The 6,854-nt window shown below is 44.0% G+C and overlaps 1 long non-coding RNA gene across 2 annotated transcripts in view; it reads right to left on the bottom strand.

Annotated features, from left to right (window-relative positions):
• Window positions 1-1,248: 1,248 nt before the first annotated feature.
• LOC138784830 (uncharacterized) overlaps window positions 1,249-6,854 on the bottom strand; it is a 7,052-nt gene continuing 1,446 nt past the window's right edge. The window contains exons 2-3 of one of the 2 annotated variants that reach the window (XR_011361956.1): window positions 5,458-5,614; window positions 1,249-1,601 (exon numbers count right to left, since the gene is read on the bottom strand). This is a non-coding gene — a long non-coding RNA (uncharacterized lncRNA). The remainder of the gene's footprint in view (window positions 1,602-5,457; window positions 5,615-6,854) is intronic. The other variant, XR_011361957.1, reaches the window with a different exon arrangement.

Raw genomic sequence — 6,854 nt, 5'->3', positions numbered from 1 at the left:
CTGGGCATGCAGGATCCAACTAATACTGGCAAAAATAATAATAACCACCTGGGTGAGATGGGTGGAGTACACAACCAAGTAGAGGCAGCCACTACCCATCTGGAATACAGGCAAAAAGCCAATTTTGGTCAGCTCTCCTACACCACCATTCACACTAGGCAGGAGCACGTTGCTATGGCCGAAATGTCAAATAACACAACTTGAGCATGGTTGAGTCCAATTGTTTGGCATTTGAAAACTGATGGCTGAAGAAGCTGGATGCAGCCCTAAGGCTGGCTGGAAAACATGGATACAGACATAAGCCACAGGCTGTATCCATGTTCTCCTGGACAACTTAGGGCTGTATCCAGCTTCTTCAGCCATCGGTAATCAATACCCCTATCGATAAGGAGAACGATCAGGGATAAGTGATGACCTATCCTGAGGATTAGCCATGAATTTAAAAAGAAATCCTGGAAGGCTCCTTCATTATAGCTCTGACATGATGCTAAAAGTCTTCCATGTATGGTGGTACCTTTTAAAGAGGTTTTTAATTTAACGGGTACTCCAGCATTTTTTTTTTTTTTAAGTCAACTGGTATCTTCAGTCTTCCAGTACTTGTTAGCTGCTGTATGCCCTGCAGGAAGTGGTGCATTCTTTCCAGTGTGGCACAGTGCTCACTGCTGCCACCTCTGTCCATGTCAGGAACTGTCCAGAGCAGTAGCAAATCCCCATAGAAAACCTCTCCTGCTCTGGACAGTTCCTGACATGGACAGAGGTGGCAGCAGAGAGCACTCTGTCAGACTTTTTAAAATAATTAAATTGAAATAATTTACAAATCTATATACATTTCTGACACCAGTTAATTTAAAAGAAAAAAGAAATTCGCCGGAGTACCCCTTTAAAAATAACTTTTGACATGTCAGCAGGCATGTGAAAAGTTATTGACTGCTGAGGCCCGCTTTCATTGGGAGATATAGCCAGGGAGAGGGTATCTCCTAAACAGCTAATTCCGACAATGTAAGTCTATGAGGCCGCATGAGGCCGTCCGCATCAGAACTAAGTGGCGATAAAAGATCATCCAGCCGGTACTGTAGTACCGGCCGGGATTATCTTTTCTGAGACCGTCCCTTTGGTCACGGAACGGCCGGTCTCTTACAAGGTCTGAACATGGCCTTAAAGGGGTTGTTTGCAAATTTTTAACAAATTGTTCTATTTATTAAAAAATAATAATAATAAGTAAAACAATATAGTAAATATTTTCCCATGACTCCTCCCACTCTGTGCCGGTTGTGTATAATATACGGCTTGTCATGAGTGACTGCGCCACAATGTCTGTTTGCCTTGTCTTTCATTGTTCGGTCTCTCCTCTTTCCTAAGTGACTGTATGTTTTCTCTTCTCTCCAGCGATAATTGTATCTATTCCTTTTCTTGTTTCTTTGTGCAGTTAATGACATAACCAAAATATTGTTCCTCTCCTCTTCAGAGTTTTCTTTGTTCAGGACAATTGGCCTTTTGTGTGATTCATTTTCTCCGTGGCTCTTTGGATGGCTCTCACAATGCTTCTTTGCTCTTTTGGGTCTTTTGATCTTTTCATGTGAAACAGTGATCTGGCCGGACTGCTTCAGGAAGGTCATAAAAAAACAGCGTACAAAGTGGTATCATGTACTGTGTTTCTACTATCTAAGCCAAGTGCTACAGATGAGCTAAGACTGGCATTATAGGGGGATGGCATGACCCAGAGATCTGTATAGAATACACATGACCATCTAATAAACAATTTTTGGTAACAGTAAAGAGAAAACTCGTAAACTATTTTTTTTATTTTAAAAAAATTGCATTAAACCATTAGTAAAAAAAAATAGTTTTACCATCCGTTAAGTCTTACAGTACTTAACAGCTGCTGTATGTCCTGCAGGAAGTGATGTATTCATTCCAGTCTGATACAGTCCTCTCTGCTGCCACCTCTGTCCATGACAGGAACTGTCCAGAGCAGCAGTAAATCCCCATAGAAAACTTTTCCTTACTTGTACAGTTCCTGACATGGACAGAGGTGGCAACAGAGATACTGGACAAAATACACTGCTTTCTAAAGGACATACAGCAGCTGATAAGTACTGGAAGACTGAAGATTCTTAAATATAAGCAATTTACAAATCTGTATAACTTTCTGTACCCCTTTAAAGATTACAAAGTGTTCACTGACATGGCTGCCAGGAAAACATGGATACAGCCTAAGGCTATGTTCACACGCTGTGAACTTCCGGCTGTTCCGTGACCCCGGCCGGGTCACAGAACGGCCGGTCTCAGCCCGGATCTTTCCGGCCGCAGAGCTCTAATGCGGGCGCATCAGCGTGCGCCCGCATCGGAGCTTCCCATAGCCCACAGTGAAGCAAGCGGCCGGAGCCGCTCGCTTCACTGTGTGAACTGACAGGTCTTTCTGCGTCCGGAATTCACTGAATTCCGGCCGCAAAAAAACTGACATGTCAGTTTTTTCCGGCGCCGCATGGGATCCCGGCCGGAGCGTATACAATGTGTGTACGCTCCGGCCGGGATCCCATTGCAAATAAGGCATTGTTCAACTCCTCAAAACTACGACCGTAGTTTTACGTAGTGTGAACGTAGCCTAAAAAGCTATTGTATGGTGAGAAGGTTATAATAATGTGCACAGCTGTACAGAGTGTTTTAGGAGATAGGTGCGCTCATCTTCTAAGTGGTAGTGTTGAGTGGACTTGCGAACTGTTTGGGTTTGACAACGTTCTCCGAACCTGAACAGTCAGCATGTGTCTCCTAGTGTCTGGAGAAGTTAGATGCTGCTCTAGGTCTGCCAGGAAAACATGGATAAAACCTATGGCCTATGGCTGTATCCATGTTTTCCACGACTCCCTATGGCAGTATCCAACTGCTTCATGAGCCAGGAGTCAAATGCTGAGCGTCCGGGTTCGGAGAACATTCCAAAACCCAAAGTTCAGCATTTGATCACTGATTGCTGCAGAACATGGATGCAGCCCTAGGGAATCCTCGAAACATGGATACAGCTATAGGCCATAGCAGAGGTGTAGCTAGGCTCTCCTGCACCCGGGGCAAAGATTCAATTTTGCGCATATAACATACATATATATATTTTTTAATGAAGTTTAGATTAGTGATTCGCTCATCTCTCCCGGCAGCACTAGTGTGGTGTTCACAATATGGGATAAATAATGTCATATTTACTGTATACCTGGAATGTTTCTATGAAGAATGAGTATCAGGCAGCTCTGGGCTCAATCAGCATTTTTTAAAGTACTTCCATTTTTCCCATTTAAACTTTGGTCCCTAAGTACCTTAACGGAGGCGCCATTGTCTCCGCTCCCTGCTGTCTGTACCTGTGGAGGCGCTGTTGTCTCCGCTCCCTGCTGTCTGTACCTGTGAATTAGGAGGTGATCTATCTCCAGTGTGACACCCAGTGTAATGTGATTCTATGGTGCTGTCTCCTAAAGCACAGGTACGCTCAGCAGTAGAGTCGATCAAACCTCAGGAAATCCTAGGTTCAATTGAACTTAAACATTCACGAATTAGATTGCTGATGCCTTCCCGGTCCGTGGGGAAGGAGGAGAGTGCCCGGGTACCGACAGGAATTCCAGGATTCAGCCTAGGTAATAGCCGGGCAGTTTCCTCCTTCCCCACAGACCGGTAAGGCATCAGCTATCTAATGTGGCAGGTTACAAATGTTCGAGTTCTATAGAACCTAGGATTTCCCAAAGTTTGATCAACTCTACTCAGCAGCAAAGACAACAGCAGCAATACCTCTAGTAAGGTATTCCGTCACCTCCAGTAAGATATTCCGTCACCTCCAGTAAGATATTCCGTCACCTCCAGTAAGATATTCCGTCACCTCCAGTAAGATATTCCGTCACCTCCAGTAAGGTATTCCGTCACCTCCAGTAAGATATTCCGTCACCTCCAGTAAGGTATTCAGTCACCTCCAGTAAGATATTCCGTCACCTCCAGTAAGATATTCCGTCACCTCCAGTAAGGTATTCCGTCACCTCCAGTAAGGTATTCCGTCACCTCCAGTAAGGTATTCCGTCACCTGCAGTAAGGTATTCCGTCACCTCCAGTAAGGTATTCCGTCACCTCCAGTAAGGTTTTCCGTCACCTCCAGTAAGGTATTCCGTCACCTCCAGTAAGGTATTCCGTCACCTCCAGTAAGGTATTCTGTCACCTCCAGTAAGATATTTCGTCACCTCCAGTAAGGTTTTCCATCGCCAAATTCAAAATAGAAATAATTTAGAAAAATTACTCTTGTATCATGGTCACTGTATATACAGGTACAGGTGCTTTATAGATTGGCGTAGGGAACCTTGGCTCTCCAGCTGTTGCAAAACTACAACTCCCATCATACATGGACAGTCAAAGCTAAAACTTTGGCTGTCCAGACATGATGGGTGTTGTAGTTCTGCAACAGCTGCAGAGCCAGGTTTCCCTACCCCTGCAGATAGTAGATGAGGTTTATATAAATGTGATATATATTTGTATAGGGCAGTTATTAAGGGGTTAAGTATAGAATAATGTACAACCAGACCAGGCCCCTAAATAAACACTGGACCCCAACTCTCTTATGTGTCTCCCCCCATCCCAGACTGGTGTCACCCTGTACCCCCCTGTCCCCCTCCCCAGACTGTGCACCCCTGATTGTCCTCCCCCTCCCACACACCTGTATCTTCTTTCTTCCTCCTCCTCCATAGTGCAGTGTACATACAGGACCTGCGGTGACATCATAGTTACATGTCAAGGTCCTTTACCATCTCTTTCCTGTACTGTCTCCTGGCTGCTGTTTAGCCCTGATTTGCGCAAAATCGAGGTAAAAATGCAGCGATTTTGTGCAAATTATAGCTAATCAGTAGCCAGGAGACAGTACAGTATGGGAAATACCTCTTTTGATGAAGTAAAAATCGTCCCCTGCCTCCTCACACTGACAGAGGGCAGGAGCTTCCAGGCTGCCTCACCCACTGTCATCCTTCTCTCTCTGCTCCCTGTGATGGCACCCCCCCTGGTCTCGGCACCCGGGGCAGCTGCCCCCCTTGCCCCCCCCCCCCCCCTAGCTTCGGCCCTGGGCCATAGGCTTTATCCATATTTTACAGGACTCCCTAGGGTGGCAACCAACTTCTCCAGACAATGGGAGTCAAATGCCAAGTGTTCGGGTTCAGAGAATGTTTTGTCGGCAAGACCAGTCAGCACTACAACCTAAAAGATGAGTGCGTCTATCTCCTTAAATCCTCTGTACAGCTGTGCACATTAGTATTGCCTTCTCACCATACAATAGCTTCTCTACAGACTGCTCTAAGTAAATATGGATTATTGTCTCAATGTTCAAAACTTCAAATAAAAGTTCAAATGTAGCTTTGAAACCTGTAGAATCAGCAGAAGTACAAAGTAGAGGGATTATATTACCATACGGCGTCCCTGTATATATGGTTAATGTCTTATACTCACTTGTTACAAGTAAACTTGCGGGGCGGCAATTATCTTCTTAATTCTGACTCTCTCGGCTCTTTTGTTGGAGGGGATTCCTCTTGAAGAGCTTAACCTGTTTTTCATCTGGGTCTGTTATGAACACAACTCCAGGCCGGCTTATCCTCAGATTGTGTGTCTGTAATAACGTCACCAAAATGACAATGAGTTCTGTATGTGCCGAACATCAATGTCTACTATATGTGCCACCCCACCCTAGTGACCTCCTTAATCCCATTCTGAATGACAATGTGACATCCAATCCGATTAGTATCTTCCTTACTTATCCTCCTAACTGTAGTTGGTCATCCTAAGATCTTTGCACCTCCTTAAAGGGGTTATCCAGAGAAAATATTTTTCTTTCAAATCAACTGATATCAGAAAGTTATATAGATTTGTAATTTACTTCTATTAAAAAATCTCAAGTCTTCCAGTACTTATCAGTTACTGTATGTCCTGCAGGAAATATTGTTTTATTTTCAGTCTAACACAGTGCTCTCTGCTGCCACCTCTGGCCGAGACAGGAACTCTGTCTCGGTTTTCTATAAATCCCCATAGAAAACCTCTCCTGCTCTGGACAGTTCCTGTCTCGGCCAGAGATGTCAGCAGAGAGCACTGAGTCAGACTGGAAATAAAACAATATTTTCTGCATAACATACAGCAGCTTATAAGTATGAGAAGACTTAAGATTTTTTAATAGCAATAATTTACAAATCTATATAACTTTCTGATATCAGTTGATTTGAAAGAAAAAGATTTATCGTTGGATAACCCCTTTAATGTAATGGTATATTAGTAAAAATAAGTCTTTGGCCCATATAAATGTGTATGCTTAGCAATTTTCTGAGACCGGTACAAATTGAATGGTCTTTTTGGCCCCTCTCAGGCCTTGGTCTCCATTATTGGATGTGTGAAATAGCGCATATACAGGGTGGAGTTCTCCATTGAAATTTCTGTAAACCATGTGAACATATAGAATATACTGTGTACGGTTTTGGGCACCAGTACATAAGAAGGACACAGCTGAGCGGGTGCAGAGGAGGGCGACAAAGGTCATTAAAGGTCTTAGGGGCGATTACAATGTACAAATATATGAATGGACAGAACAGAGATCTTTGTGATGATCTTTTTACTCCTAGGTCTGTAACCATGACAAGGGGGCATCCTCTACGTCTAGAGGAAAGAAGATTTCACCATCAGCACAGACGCGGGTTCTTTACTGTACGAGCGGTAAGACTGTGGAACTCTCTGCCACATGATGTTGTCATGGCCGATTCATTCAAGTACAAGGGAGGCCTGGATGCTTTTCTAGAAAAATATAATATTACAAGTTATGGGCATTAGATTACATATGATGGGACGCTGATCTGGGGATTGTT

The sequence above is a fragment of the Dendropsophus ebraccatus genome, chromosome 2 (assembly GCF_027789765.1).
Source record: "Dendropsophus ebraccatus isolate aDenEbr1 chromosome 2, aDenEbr1.pat, whole genome shotgun sequence".
NCBI lineage: Eukaryota > Metazoa > Chordata > Amphibia > Anura > Hylidae > Dendropsophus > Dendropsophus ebraccatus.
Note: the sequence above shows the minus strand (reverse complement) of the source record. Positions and strands in the feature narration are given on the sequence as shown.